The following is a 16,530-nucleotide window of genomic DNA, read 5'->3' on the forward strand; positions in this document are numbered from 1 at the left end:
GGCTTTTGCCATGGTAAGTTCATCAGTCATTGTAAACTTAAACATTAATAGATTTCTACGTGAACATATGTCTTAAATATCTTGAATGACGTCACCGTCAAAGCAAAAATGACGACAACTAATTTCATGACGTCAGTCAACACAGAAACATGACGTCACCTGATCCACAGACAGACACACAGACAGACAACTTATTTTTATATATATAGATAAGTTGCCTGTGTGTATTTGTGTCGAGTGACGTCACTGTCCGCATATGACGTCTGAATTATTTTATCACATACCAATTCAAAAACGAATGTATTCTAGCCGAAGTAGCTCAGTTATATAACTACCTGTGTTGGCGCAGTGGGTTTGACCTTAGCGTGGTAATACGGGACCCAGAGATCGAACCATATTGCTGGAATGCACTACAGGGCCGACGCAGGGACATTAGTAGTCAAGAAGCGTCGTTAATCCGATACAAATACAAATACAGTAGCTCAGTTGGTAAAGCGTTATGTTCCAGGTTCTAGGTCCGAGAGGTTCCAGGTTCGAACCTTGGCTTTAGCATTAATACAAAAGAAGAAAAAAACTAAAAAGGATAAAAACTACAAAAAAATCTAAAAAGAAAATACTAAAAAAAAAACTAAAAAAGCTAAAAAACTAAAAAAAAAATAAAAAAATGTAAAAAACTAAACACTAAAAAAGTAAAAAAAAACTAAAAAAAGGTGAAAACTACAAAAAAACTAAAAAGAAAAAAAACTAAAAACTAATAAAAAACTAAACTAAAAAACTAAAAACTGAAAAAGAAAAAAAAGCTAAAAAAGGAAAAAACTGACAAATAAAGGAGAAAAAGAAAATAAAAAAAATAAAAAAAATAAAAAAGGTAAATGTATTCAAGCCGAAGTAGCTGAGTTGGTAAAGCGTTATGTTCCAGGTTCTAGGTCCGAGAGGTTCCAGGTTCAAACCTTGGCTTTAGCATTAATACAAAAGAAGAAAAAAAAACTAAAAAAGAAAAAAACTAAAAAAGACTAAAAAACAGGTAAAAACTACTAAAAAACTAAAAAAGCTAAAAAACTAAAAAAAACTAAAAAAAATGTAAAAGACTAAAAAAGAAAAAAACTAAAAAAGGGTAAAAACAGCAAAAAAACTAAAAAGAAAAAAACTTAAAAACTAATAAAAAAAACTAAAAACTGAAAAAGAAAAACAAACTAAAAAAAGGAAAAAAATGAAAAATAAAGGAGAAAAAGAAAACTAAAAAAATAAAAATAAAAAAAGGGAATATAAATGACGACCGGGACACTCAAAGAGAAATTACAGACTGGGACACCGGGACACAAATGACGACTGGGACGTGTGTGTCGACTGACGTCATGTTTGTGTGTCGACTGACATCATGTTTGTCGACTATAAATGACGACTGGGACACAGGGACACAACTACAACGGGGACGCCAGGGGGCACAGGGGAATATATAAATGACGACGGGGACACAAGGAATGTTTGATTAGCAATCACCATCAATAAAGCTCAAGGGCAATCATTAGAATAATGAGGTATAGATCTAAATACGGATTGTTTTTCCCATGGACAATTATATTTTGCATGTTCAAGAGTCGGTTAACCTGACAATCTATTTATATGTACAGACAATGGTACAGCGAAGAATGTTGTATATTCGCAAGTTTTACGTATTTAAAAACATATATATATATATATATATATCTATATATATAAAAATAAGTTGTCTGTCCGTTACGCCAGATTATATCTATATATATAAAAATAAGTTGTCTGTGTGTGGATCTGTGGATGGATCAGGTGACGTCACCTGAAAAAACTGGATCAGGTGACGTCAAAACTGAAAAAACTAAAAAAAGGCAAAAACTACAAAAAAAACTAAAAACTAATAAAAAAAATAAAAAAGCTAAAAAAACTAAAAAAAGGCAAAAACTACAAAAAAAACTAAAAACTAATAAAAAAGCTAAAAAACTAAAAAAACTAAAAAAAGGCAACAACTACAAAAAAAACTAAAAACTAATAAAAAAAATAAAAAAGCTAAAAAACTAAAAAAACTAAAAAAACTAAAAAAAGGTAAAAAACTAAAAAAACTAAAAACTAAAAAAAACTAAAAAAAGGAAAAAACTGAAAAATAAGCTAAAATAAAGGTAAAAACCAATAAAAAACTAAAAAAAAAACTGAAAAAACTAAAAAAAGGCAAAAACAACAAAAAAAACTAAAAACTAATAAAAAAAGTAAAAAAGCTAAAAAACTAAAAAACTAAAAAAACTAAAAAAAGGTAAAAAACTAAAAAAAATAAAAAATAAAAAAAAACTAAAAAAAGGAAAAAACTGAAAAATAAGCTAAAATAAAGGTAAAAACCAATAAAAAACTAAAAAGAAAAAAAGGAAAAAACTAAAAAAAATTTTCATCTAAAAAACTAAAAAAAACTAAAAAAGGTAAAAACTAAAAGAACTAAAAAAGAAAAACATAAATGACGACACTCAAAGAGAAAGCGACCAGGACAAAAGGAATGTTCGATTAGCAATCAACAAAGCACCGGGACACAGGGAGTAAAAATGACGACCAGGACATAAGTAAAAAAAAAAACTATCTATATATATAAAAATAAGTTGTCTGTGGATCTGTGGATCGTGGATCAGGTGACGTCACCTGAAAAAACTGGATCAGGTGACGTCAAAACTGAAAAAACTAAAAAAAGGCAAAAACTACAAAAAAAACTAAAAACTAATAAAAAAAATAAAAAAGCTAAAAAACTAAAAAAACTAAAAAAGGCAAAAACTACAAAAAAAACTAAAAACTAATAAAAAAGCTAAAAAACTAAAAAAACTAAAAAAAAGGCAAAAACTACAAAAAAAACTAAAAACTAATAAAAAAAATAAAAAAGCTAAAAAACTAAAAAAACTAAAAAAACTAAAAAAAGGTAAAAAACTAAAAAAACTAAAAACTAAAAAAACTAAAAAAAAGGAAAAAACTGAAAAATAAGCTAAAATAAAGGTAAAAACCAATAAAAAACTAAAAAAAAAAACTGAAAAAACTAAAAAAAGGCAAAAACTACAAAAAAACTAAAAACTAATAAAAAAAGTAAAAAAGCTAAAAAACTAAAAAAACTAAAAAAACTAAAAAAACTAAAAAAGGTAAAAAACTAAAAAAAATAAAAAATACAAAAAAAAACTAAAAAAAAGGAAAAAACTGAAAAATAAGCTAAAATAAAGGTAAAAACCAATAAAAAACTAAAAAGAAAAAAAGGAAAAAACTAAAAAAAATTTTCATCTAAAAAACTAAAAAAAACTAAAAAAGGTAAAAACTAAAAGAACTAAAAAAGAAAAAAATAAATGACGACACTCAAAGAGAAAGCGACCAGGACAAAAGGAATGTTCGATTAGCAATCAACAAAGCACCGGGACACAGGGAGTATAAATGACGACCAGGACATAAGTAAAAAAAAAACTAACAAAACTAAAAAGAAGGTAAAAACTACAAAAAAACTAAAAAGAAAAAAAACTAAAAACTAATAAAAAAACTAAAAAATCTAAAAATCTAAATAAACTAAAAAAGAAAAAAAAAGGAAAAAAATAAAGGAGAAAAACAAAACTAAAAAACGAATGTATATACAGACCGGTACACCGGGATACAAATGACGACCGGGACACAGGGAATATAAATGACGACCGGGACACAGGGACACAACTACAACGGGGACACCGGGGGAAACAGGGGGATATAAATGACGACCGGGACAAAAAAACTAAAAAGAAAAAAAAACTAAAAACTAATAAAAAAACTAAAAAATCTAAAAATCTAAATAAGCTAAAAAAGAAAAAAAAGGAAAAAAATAAAGGAGAAAAACAAAACTAAAAAACGAATGTATATACAGACCGGGACACCGGGATACAAATGACGACCGGGACACAGGGAATATAAATGACGACCGGGACACAGGGACACAACTACAACGGGGACACCGGGGGAAACAGGGGGATATAAATGACGACCGGGACACCGGGACAGGGAATGGTCGATTAGCAATCACCATCAACAAAGCTCAAGGGCAATCATTAGAATCATGAGGTATAGATCTGAATACAGATTGTTTTCCCATGGACCATTATATGTTGCATGTTCAAGAGTCGGTAAACCTGACAATCTATTTATATGCAAAGACAATGGGACAGCAAAGAATGTTGTATATTCGCAAGTTTTACGTAGTTAAAACCATATATATATATATATATATATATATATATATATATATATATATATATATATATATATATATATATATATATATATATATATATATATATATATATATATATATATATATATATATCTATATTCACAGGTGGGACATAGGGACACAACTACAATGGCGCGTAACTATTATGGCGCGTAACGACTTACGCGCGCGGGGGGGCTTGGGGGGGGGCGCGAAGCGCCCCCACCAACTAGGTGTTGGGGTGGCGCGAAGCGCCACCCCAACAGCTAGTATATATATATATATATATATATATATATATATATATATATATATATATATATATATATATATATATATATATATATATATATATATATATATATATATATATATATATATATATATATATATATATATATATATATATATATATAATCCATCTTGGGATTAGATACAACAGCTTTTACATCCTGGAGAATCACCCGGTTCATAGACATGACATTACGGCCCGTGTCTTCCGGCAAAACTTGCTTTCCTTCATCTCTTACAGAGTTATGGGAGAAATACAAATCGCAAATGGCCGAGAATATACTCCACCGTATACGGCAAAAAAGGTCAGATATGACCTTGGGCTTTACAACAGAAATCTATAACTGCACTTTAGTTATGATTGAAGATTTGTGCTTATCTATTGCAAACAAACCTCTCAAGCATTTGGAAATGCCTTCACCTAATCGTACTGCATCTATTTCTATATGTGTAGAATGGGATCGTGAACAAAGTTACACGAAAATTTATTTAATGGCTCATTAAAGAATATTGGTGTATTTAAAAACCCTTAATGTATCTATCTATATATATATATATATATATATATAAACTAGCTGTTGGGATGGCGCGAAGCGCCACCCCAATACCTAGTTGGTGGTGGCGCTTGCCCCCCCCCCCCAAATCCCCCGTGCGCGTAAGTCGTTACGCGCTACATTAGTTACGCGCCATTATAGTTGTGTCCCTGTGTTCCACCTGTGAATATAGATAGATAGATATATATATTTATGTTTTTAACTACGTAAAACTTGCAAATATACAACATTCTTCGCTGTCCCATTGTCTGTACATATAAATAGATTGTCAGGTTTACCGACTCTTGAACATGCAACATATAATGGTCCATGGGAAAACAATCTGTATTCAGATCTATACCTCATGATTCTAATGATTGCCCTTGAGCTTTGTTGATGGTGATTGCTAATCGACCATTCCCTGTCCCGGTGTCCCGGTCGTCATTTATATCCCCCTGTTTCCCCCGGTGTCCCCGTTGTAGTTGTGTCCCTGTGTCCCGGTCGTCATTTATATTCCCTGTGTCCCGGTCGTCATTTGTATCCCGGTGTCCCGGTCTGTATATACATTCGTTTTTTAGTTTTGTTTTTCTCCTTTATTTTTTTCCTTTTTTTTTCTTTTTTAGTTTATTTAGATTTTTAGATTTTTTAGTTTTTTTATTAGTTTTTAGTTTTTTTTTCTTTTTAGTTTTTTTGTAGTTTTTACCTTCTTTTTAGTTTTGTTAGTTTTTTTTTACTTATGTCCTGGTCGTCATTTATACTCCCTGTGTGCCGGTGCTTTGTTGATTGCTAATCGAACATTCCTTTTGTCCTGGTCGCTTTCTCTTTGAGTGTCGTCATTTATTTTTTTCTTTTTTAGTTCTTTTAGTTTTTACCTTTTTTAGTTTTTTTTAGTTTTTTAGATGAAAATTTTTTTTAGTTTTTCCTTTTTTTCTTTTTAGTTTTTTATTGGTTTTTACCTTTATTTTAGCTTATTTTTCAGTTTTTTCCTTTTTTTTATTTTTTTTTTATTTTTTATTTTTTTTTAGTTTTTTACCTTTTTTTTAGTTTTTTTAGTTTTTTTAGTTTTTTAGCTTTTTTACTTTTTTTTATTAGTTTTTAGTTTTTTTTTGTAGTTTTTGCCTTTTTTTAAGTTTTGTTTTTCTCCTTTATTTTTTTCCTTTTTTTTCTTGTTTAGTTTATTTAGATTTTTAGATTTTTTAGTTTTTTTAGTAGTTTTTAGTTTTTTTTTCTTTTAAGTTTTTTTGTAGTTTTTACCTTCTTTTTAGTTTTGTTAGTTTTTTTTTTATTTATGTCCTGGTCGTCATTTATACTCCCTGTGTCCCGGTGCTTTGTTGATTGCTAATCGAACATTCTTTTTGTCCTGGTCGCTTTCTCTTTGAGTGTCGTCATTTATTTTTTTCTTTTTTAGTTCTTTTAGTTTTTACCTTTTTTAGTTTTTTTTAGTTTTTTAGATGAAAATTTTTTTTAGTTTTTTCCTTTTTTTCTTTTTAGTTTTTTATTGGTTTTTACCTTTATTTTAGCTTATTTTTCAGTTTTTTCCTTTTTTTTATTTTTTTTTTATTTTTTATTTTTTTTTATTTTTTTACCTTTTTTTAGTTTTTTTTAGTTTTTTTTAGTTTTTTAGCTTTTTTACTTTTTTTTATTAGTTTTTAGTTTTTTTTGTAGTTTTTGCCTTTTTTTAGTTTTTCCAGTTTTTTTTTTTAGTTTTTTATTGGTTTTTACCTTTATTTTCGCTTATTTTTCAGTTTTTTTAGTTTTTTTTAGTTTTTAGTTTTTTTAGTTTTTTAGCTTTTTTATTTTTTTTATTAGTTTTTAGTTTTTTTTGTAGTTTTTGCCTTTTTTTAGTTTTTTTAGTTTTTTAGCTTTTTTATTAGTTTTTAGTTTTTTTTTGTAGTTTTTGCCTTTTTTTAGTTTTTTTAGTTTTTTAGCTTTTTTATTTTTTTTTTTAGTTTTTAGTTTTTTTTGTAGTTTTTGCCTTTTTTTAGTTTTTTCAGTTTTGACGTCACCTGATCCAGTTTTTTCAGGTGACGTCACCTGATCCATCCACAGATCCACACACAGACAACTTATTTATATATATATATATATATATATATATATATATATATATATATATATATATATATATATATATATATATATATATATATATATATATATATATATATATATATATATATATATATATATATATATATATATATATATATTATATATATTAATAATATATATATATATATATATATATATATATATATATATATATATATATATACTAGCTGTTGGGGTGGCGCTTCGCGCCACCCCAACACCTAGTTGGTGGGGGCGCTTCGCCCCCCCCCAAGCCCCCCCGCGCGCGTAAGTCGTTACGCGCCATATTAGTTACGCGCCATTGTAGTTGTGTCCCTATGTCCCACCTGTGAATATAGATATATATATATATATATATATATATATATATATATATATATATATATATATATATATATATATATGTTTTTAACTACGTAAAACTTGCGAATATACAACATTCTTTGCTGTCCCATTGTCTGTGCATATAAATAGATTGTCAGGTTTACCGACTCTTGAACATGCAACATATAATGGTCCATGGAAAAACAATCCGTATTCAGATCTATACCTCATGATTCTAATGATTGCCCTTGAGCTTTGTTGATGGTGATTGCTAATCGACCATTCCCTGAGTCGCCATCGTCATTTATATATCCCCCTGTGCACCCCGGCGTCCCCTTTGTAGTTATGTCCCTGTGTCCCGGTCGTCATTTATATTCCCTGTGTCCCGGTCGTCATTTGTGTCCCGGTGTCCCAGTCTGTGATTTCTCTTTGAGCGTCCCGGGCGTCATTTATATTCCTTGTGTCCCGGTGTCCCGGTCGTCATTTTTTACTTTATTTTTAGTTTTTATCTTTTTTATTTTTTTTATGTTTATTTTTAATTTTATTAGTTTTCTTTTTCTCTTCTATTTTTCAGTTTTTTCCTTTTTTTAGTTTTTTTTTAGTTTTTAGTTTTTTAAGTTTTTTCCTTTTTTTAGTTTCTTTAGTTTTTTTTAGTTTTTCGGCTGTTTTATTTTTTTATTAGTTTTTATTTTTTTTTGTAGTTTTTGCCTTTTTTTAGTTTTTTCAGTTTTTTTTTTAGTTTTTAGTTTTTTACCTTTTTTAGCCTAACCAGAATTTGAACCTGGTTCTATTTTTCAGTTTTTTCCTTTTTTTTAGTTTTTTTTTAGTTTTTAGTTTTTTAAGTTTTTTCCTTTTTTTAGTTTCTTTAGTTTTTTAGTTTTTCGGCTGTTTTATTTTTTTATTAGTTTTTATTTTTTTTTGTAGTTTTTGCCTTTTTTTAGTTTTTTCAGTTTTTTTTTAGTTTTTAGTTTTTTACCTTTTTAGCCTAACCAGGATTTGAACCTGGGACCTTCATTCTCCGTTCTGACACCCTCTCTCACCGAGTGACTACTCCAGCATGTTCATTTTGGTGTTTTAAATGGTATATTATTAACCAAATTAATGTGTTTTACAATATACTAAGCATCGTCATAACAAAAATGACGACAACTAATTTCATGACGTCAGCCGACACAGAAACATGACGTCACCTGATCCACGATCCACAGATCCACAGACAACTTATTTTTATATATATATATATATATATATATATATATATATATATATATATATATATATATATATATATATATATATATATATATATATATATATATATATATATATATATATATATATGTTTTTAACTACGTAAAACTTGCGAATATACAACATTCTTCGCTGTCCCATTGTCTGTACATATAAATAGATTGTCAGGTTAACCGACTCTGTAACATGCAAAATATAATTGTCCATGGGAAAAACAATCCGTATTCAGATCTATACCTCATTATTCTAATGATTGCCCTTGAGCTTTATTGATGGTGATTGCTAATCAAACATTCCTTGTGTCCCCATCGCCATTTATATACCCCCCTGTGCCCCCCGGCGTCCCCGTTTTAGTTGTGTCCCTGTGTCCCAGTCGTCATTTATAGTTGACAAACATGATGTCAGTCGACACACAAACATGACGTCAGTCGACACACACGTCCCAGTCGTCATTTGTGTCCCGGTGTCCCAGTCTGTAATTTCTCTTTGAGTGTCCCGGTCGTCATTTATATTCCCTTTTTTTATTTTTTTAGTTTTCTTTTTCTCCTTTATTTTTCAGTTTTTTTCCTTTTTTTAGTTTTTTTCTCTGAAATTTGAACCATAAAGAAATACTGGACTGCCCCTTGCTCTGATTTTGGATTTTGCGCTTCCACTGAATGCAGTTAGAATACTGGACTTGATGGAATACTGGACTGTCCCTGGCTATGATAATTAGATTGTACGATGTCCAATCAAAATGGGAAGGTTATATTAAATCCGGCGCTGAACTTTGTCACCAGATCCATGCTTGATGTTGCGAAAATTGATCTGATTATCGGAAGAGCTGTGAGGTTTTTATTATCACGTTACTTTTATCTGTGCTAAAGAGCTTTTGTATAAGGAGCTGAATATTCCGTTTTGTGAAACATGTGAAGGATGAAGATAATATATTTGACACATGTAAAGAGCTAAATCAGGTGGCAAAGGATATTCTACCTATTCCCACGTTTGTGATCTTCTCGTCTTCTGAAACCCCAACATTCGGGGAGGCAGTCTTGGCTACTTTAGTCTTAAAAGCTAATGAACCTTCTCAAAAAATTGACAGCTTTTTAGAGAATGTGAGGCATTCTGTCCCTGTTTGGCCAGCTAGAATTGATACCAACGTAACAGCTAACCCTGCCCCAGCTCCTACGTTTGCTCTTGTACTAAAGAAATGTCCTGGAAACCTGGCCTCACCTAGTGCTAGTAAGGACTTTATCGATAAACTCTGCCCCGGGGGCCTTCAAGTGAAATAACTGAACTTGAAAAATCGGCCTCGGAATAGAAACTTGTTCTTAAGCCAAGCTTACAGTGAACAAAATTGCCGAGAATGCTAAGAACATTACTTCAGATATCTCGGTGAGTATGAAACCCCACTGTTTATATGGGTCCTGAAAGGTGTACCGTCCAAATACGATAAGAATCAAATCAAATTTTTTGTACCAAAATGCGTGAAAGTTTCACAGTTCAGGAAGTCCCAAGTGTTCAAGGTGTAAATCTCCTAGAGCGTTGTTTCTCATGTCATAAAACGGGGCATTTGGTCTCATAATGCTCCAATAAGGCCCTCTGCTCTCGCTGTGGATCATGCGATCACACCTCTAACAGAACCTGTCTGTATCCAGAAAAAATGTTCGGTCTAGAATGTAAAGTTGTCGGCCATACTTGTTACATTGTAAAGTGTCCCAATAACAACAGTCAACTAGTAGAGCCCACGGTATGATATGGATCTGTCTACTGCTGCGCAGACTGTACTTTCGTGAAAAATTAATGGTGGACTTTTAGTCAAACTTTGTGTGATTAAAGGTTTGCTTTCGAACTGTGACGCATTGTGCTTGCAAGAACTTGTTTTGACGAGTCATTGATTAGGCCTTCTGAAAATTACAATAGTTTTGCTAGCTACCTGGTGCCCGCTAAACGATCCGCTTCCATTAGACCCCCCCCCCTCCTCCGGAGGTATTGAGATGCTAGCTAGCATCTCGCGCCAGTCGAGTATTTTTGATTAAAGTGATTTCTTTTTCTTGCTCTCCGTGTAGACTATGTCATTGTAAACATCTATGTCACGACAGATTACCGCAATGACTGGTCGTAACTTTTTATTTATTTTTGCATCTGAGAAACTAAGGTCTTGGGTTTCACAGATTCGCCAGTTAGATAAGTGTTGTGTTATTATAGGATATTTTAACTGTAATTTAACTGATGCCTCGTTATTGTGTACTTCTGCTTTGTCTGTTTTTTTTTTATTTGATTTTTGATTGGCTTAAGTTCTTGCCAAAAAATCTCGATTACACTTACACACACCAAATAGTAACGAGTCGAATCTTGTCCATGTAGTTTCTTCTGTAAATCTTCAAGTGTCACCTGTTCATGTCGTTACTGACTTCCAACTTTCAGACCACCTTCCAATATCTGCATCTTTTTCTTGTCTTTCTGCTCAGTCTGCTCCCAACCCACAACCACATCAGCCTCAGGCCCAATTTTACAGGGATTGGAAAAACCTCCAAGGTGATCTTTTCGAAACAGTTACTAATTCTGACGTACACAAAACTCATGTTCCGTTCCAGGTGCTCATGAGAAACCCGCTAACTGATGCAAATAAAATACTGGTGCTCTTAGACATTACATAAACAAACTAGTTTTTTTTTAACCGAAAGTAAGGAGCGACATTAAAACTTAAAACGAACAGAAATTACTCCGTATATGAAATGGGTTGTCCCCTCCGCAATCCCTCGCTCTTTACGCTAAAGCTTTTAATTGTTTAAAAAAACAGAATTGTGGCAAAGAGTCAAACTTAAGCCTGTTCACAAAAGTTTTTCCAGCCTGTTCACAAGTTTTTCCTGTTCACAAAATATTTTTTACATTTTCCACCTTGGACCCGCAACTCTTATCGGGTTAGAAAATTTAGCATTTCTGACCCCATTATAGCTGTGGAAAAACAAATTCATGCTTATAATTCCCTTTTGACAAAGTTGAACCACCGTTGGTCGTCAGTACTGGACGACGACGACGTCAGCAGTCAAGATGTATTTGTCGTATGTGTGTGTGTGTGTGTTTTTTTTCGTCTATTTGTTCTTGTGTTTATTGTATGTTTATTCTTTTTTTATTTTTATATTTCGTTTACTGCTCCGTCTTTTCCATTCTTTGTATGACAAGTTTTCCAATAAATAATAATAATAATGCCTAAATCTTTTTAATGGTTAGGTTTTAGATTATTTCTGTCTCAACAATGAAGATATTTTCGTTGTTTTCTCAAGATTTTTATCTTGGTTTTGAACAAAGTAATAATAAAAAAAAGTTTTCGTCTTCGAGACGAAAACTATTAATTTAATTTTATTTTTTACAGTTGAAAACCAAACTTTTGAAAAAAAACAACAAAAAAACAATTAAATTTATGTACCTATAACTACTCTAATCATTGTTAGTACTCTAATACCGGCGTTGATCAAAATACGAGAATATCAGCAGCTTTGCCGTGCAAAAAAATAGAATAACAACTTTAAACTGGAGAACTAAGCTTATTTTAACACGTAATCTAGATACTTTGCCCTTCTACGAACGAATTGTTGTGGCATACTCTTTAGGACTTCTAGAAATAGTAATTTAATATTCAGGAAAAATACAATATTCCCAAGAATTCAAAGGCATAATTAAAAAATGCTTCTTCTTAAAATGTACGAGACAGTTTTTACAATTTGTAATTTGGCTTAGAATTGTCCCAATCAATGGTTGTGTAAATGTCTAAATTATTGTTTACTTATGATTTATTGACAACATTTTATTAAAATGTTGATAAATAGATTGAATTAATATTCTAAGATATTACTATTCTTGTAACCTCTATTAATCAGTTCTAATAATTTCATTAGTCGTAAATTGGGCGTAAATTACATAGTAACCTGCAAAATTACCTAGTACATATTTTGACACGCTAGTAACCGCAAAGTAAATATTCTGGCTTGAATTTCTAAGGAATGGTTGAGCAAAAACTTCAATCGTGTGTTGGAAAACAAATTTATTGGCGTAAATATAAATTCATTGGCGTAAATATCAATTTATTGGCGTAAATAGCTGTAGAGGTGTAATTGAATTATCCAATTTGAATATTTTATTTCATTTGGTATGAATATTTTTCGTAAATTGTAGAGCCTCAAACTACCATTAGTCAGTCTTTAAAGATTGTTATAAAGATAATTTTCATTTTTAATTTGTATGCCCGAAAAAATGTATATGAGCTTTTAACTTCCTTTTTTATTGACTTATTCACAGAATGGTAGCTCATCAAAGTTAGAAGCGTCATTATGGCTTTAAAATTCAAGTGATTTCCTAACCTTAATGACTTATGTATTTAGGGACAGAATATGGAACACAAGTGGAAGTCCTTGACTTGACTCCTGATATAACCAGTCCATTTAGATTGCAGTTTGATGACCAGTTTTGGAAAAATTATGTCAGCAACTAGAAGCCGCTTGGTCTTGGGATCCTCTTAAATACTTGCAACAGTGAGACACAGGAGCACTACTCACATTTTTCTTCCCACATAGCCTGTGAATCTATGAAAGACAAATATTCGGTTCCAGTAATTAATAGACGGTATGTTTGGGGCCTGCAGGTACGTTGGGTAATTGGCTTTTTAGGTTCCCAACTTCTTCTAAAATATTGAGTTTGTCTAGATCTTCTTGCAAAATTCGGATATATTGGTCTGAATCATTTCCTAAATAATTTCTGAGACCACATTGGCAAATCATGACAAGATGATTGCAACGTAAAGTAGAGAAAAACGAGGATAACTAGAGCCAGTGAAAAAAAAAACGAAGAATCTATGTAAATATTTCGATCAGAAACTCCGCTTGACCATCTTCAGTGTGAATAATAATAAAAACAAGAGCTAAGAGCTCATATGGCACTTGTGACGAGGTCGAAAGAGCCAAGAGATCATATGGTATGAGCTCTAGCAGAATTCTAAGAATCAAGAGATTGTTTTAAAAGGAAAATCAGAGGCTTAATATCGGTCGGGATTTAAAATAAGAGCTCTGAGTCACGAGGTCCTACTAAATATTAAAATTCATTAAGATCAGATCGCCAATTCGTAAGTTAAAAATACCTCAATTTTTCTAGTTTTTACTCTCCCTTCAGCCCCCAGATGGTCGAATTGGGGGAAACGACTGTATCAAGTCAATTTGTACAGCCCCCTGATGCGCCTACCAATTTTTATCGTCCTAGCACGTCCAGAAACACCAAACTCACCAAAGCACTGAACCCCACCCCCTAACTCCCCCAAAGAGAGTGAATCTAGTACGGTTACGTCAATCACGTATCTACGACATTTGCTTATTCTACCCACCAAGCTTCATCCCGATTCCTCCACTCTAAGCGTTTTCCAAGATTTCCGTTTCTCGCCTACGTCCCCGGATCCGATTCGAGTCGAAAATGGAGCATCTGAGACATAAGATCCTTCTATATATCAAAGATCCAATCACCTATTCGTAAGATAAAGATACCCCAATTTTCACGTTTTCCTAGCATTCCAGTTTCCCCCTCCAACACCTCCCTCCCCTCAATGTCACAGGATCTTGTCGGAATTTAAAGTAAGAGCTCTAAAGCCCAAGACCCTTCTAAATATCAGATTTCATTTAGATCTGATCATCCGTTGGTAATTTACAAATACCTCTTTTTTTCTAACTTTTCCGAATTATCCCCCCACCCAACTCCACCAAAGAGAGTAGATCCGTTCCGGTTATGTCAGTCACGTATATTGGACTTGTTTTTATTCTTCCCACCCAGTTTCATCCTGATCTCCCCGCTTTAAGTATTTTCCAAGATTTCCGCCCCCCACCCCTAATGACGCTGGATCCGGTCAGGATTTAAAATAAGAGATCTGAGTTACGAGGTCCTTCTGAATATGAAGTTTCATGAAGATCTGATCACTCCTTCGTAAGTTAACAATATGTCATTTTTTTCTAATTTTTCAGAAATACCCCCCCCCCCCCATTTCCCCCAAATAGAGCGTATCCGTTCCGATTATGTCAATCACGTATCTAGGACTTCTGATTATTTTTCCACCAAGTTTCATCCCGATCCTCCACTCTAAGCGTTTTCTAAGATTTTAGCCCCCCCAAAACTTCCCAGATTCGGTCAGAATTTAAGATAAGAGCTTTGAGACATGATATCCTTCTAAATATCAAATTTCATTGAGATCCGATCACCCGTTCGTAAGTTAAAAATACCTCATTTTTTTCTAATTTTTCAGAATTAACCTCCCCCCCCCAACTTTCCGACACACAGCAGATCCGTTCCGGTTATATCAATCACGTATCTAGGACTTCTACTTATTTTTCCCACCAAGTTTCATCCCGATCCCTCAACTCTAAGCGTTTTCCAAGATTTTAGGTCTCCCTCTTCCAACTCCCCCCAGTGTCACCGGATCTGGTCAGGATTTAAAATAAGAGTTCTGAGACACAATATTCTTCTAAACATCAAATTTCATTAAGATCCCATCACCTGTTCGTAAGTTAAAAACACTTCATTTTTTCCGAATTAACGGGCTCCCCACTCCCCCCAGCTGGTCAAATCGGGGAAACGACTATTTCTAATTTGATCTGGTCCGGTCACTGATACGCCTGCCACATTTCATCGTCCTAGCTTACCAAGAAATGCCTAAAGTAGCAAAACAGGGTAGACCGACAAAATTTGCGACAACAACTTCTACCCAATGTTTGGATGCCCGTGTCTCTAAACTAAATTCGTTTTTGGGCATGGAAGTTCCCTTGGTCCAGGAACTTCCGAATATAAGTTTCAAGCCGTTCGGAAGAAAAATTTTCGCCCTTGTTCATGTCTGAGGGTCCCCTTAACTCAGAAACTTGTAAGTGTAGAGTTCAAATCGTTTGAAAAAAGGTATTGACTCTTTGCTTGGCCTCGTTTTCGGGGATTCTTTTTTCTATTTTTCGTTCTGCATTTAGGTTGCCTTAGACGAGTGACTTAATAATTGAAGTTTCAAGCAGATAAGAATATTTGTTGGCCGTTCTTGGGGTCCCGTGCCCCAAAACGACTTTTTGTACAGTAGGTTCCTCTCGGTCCATAGTCTTAGGGTTGTAAGTTTCAAATGGATGGCAAGTAAAAGATTGTTTGACCCATTTCCGGATCCCCTAATATCTTACCCTCCTCCAACTATTCTTCTTAGCCCACGGAGCGATCCCTGAACATTTCGAGCCAAACAGACGCCCAAAACCTTCATGCCTCCTTTTTCTATTATAAAATCTATCTGTAAACAATTGGAATAACTTAAAGTCCGTTTTCCGAAGGCCGTGGAGTCCGTTTCATAACCAGAGGCATATTTATTGCACCTTTCGATAATTTTGTACAGAACGGGTATAAAAAAATTTGTATCTCGTATCACATGTAGAAAAAAAAGGCACGAGAGAGGACTAGTTGCCTTCAATTAATTTTAGACTCAAAAGGAACAATAGAACTTTTTTTCTTTTGAAAAAGCCCACTCCCAAGTTTCCACCTTTGGAAAAAACGACCAGTCCTTCGATACAACGGGGCCTGAGGAGAAAACAGCACATGGTTCTTGCTTAATTTTCTTGGTGCTTAACTTGCTTGATTTTAGGCGGGAGTGCTTATGTGGGAGGATCTTTCCATGGAGGAGGTTTTGTGGGAGAAGGGAATTTACCATGGAGGGGGATATGGAATTCCCGGCATTAGTTAAAAACTATTAGAAATTAAATAAAAACAAGTTTTTCAACTACAGCGTTGACCCTGACAGCAGTACCTATAGTTTATAATATTTTTTTTTATTTTATTAAA

General features: G+C 32.7%; 2 long non-coding RNA genes across 2 annotated transcripts in view; one reads left to right on the forward strand and one right to left on the reverse strand.

The window, feature by feature from the left end:
- The window catches only part of LOC136031832 (uncharacterized), a 275,292-nt gene that overhangs the window by 21,436 nt on the left and 237,326 nt on the right, over positions 1-16,530 (forward strand). The window lies entirely within an intron of this gene.
- On the reverse strand, positions 6,949-8,699 carry LOC136032387 (uncharacterized). The gene is made up of 2 exons (XR_010618717.1): positions 8,652-8,699; positions 6,949-7,080 (listed from the first exon to the last, which is right to left on the reverse strand). It is a non-coding gene; the product is annotated as an uncharacterized LOC136032387 (long non-coding RNA).

The sequence above is a fragment of the Artemia franciscana genome, chromosome 10, assembly GCF_032884065.1.
Source record: "Artemia franciscana chromosome 10, ASM3288406v1, whole genome shotgun sequence".
Taxonomy (NCBI): Eukaryota; Metazoa; Arthropoda; class Branchiopoda; order Anostraca; family Artemiidae; genus Artemia; species Artemia franciscana.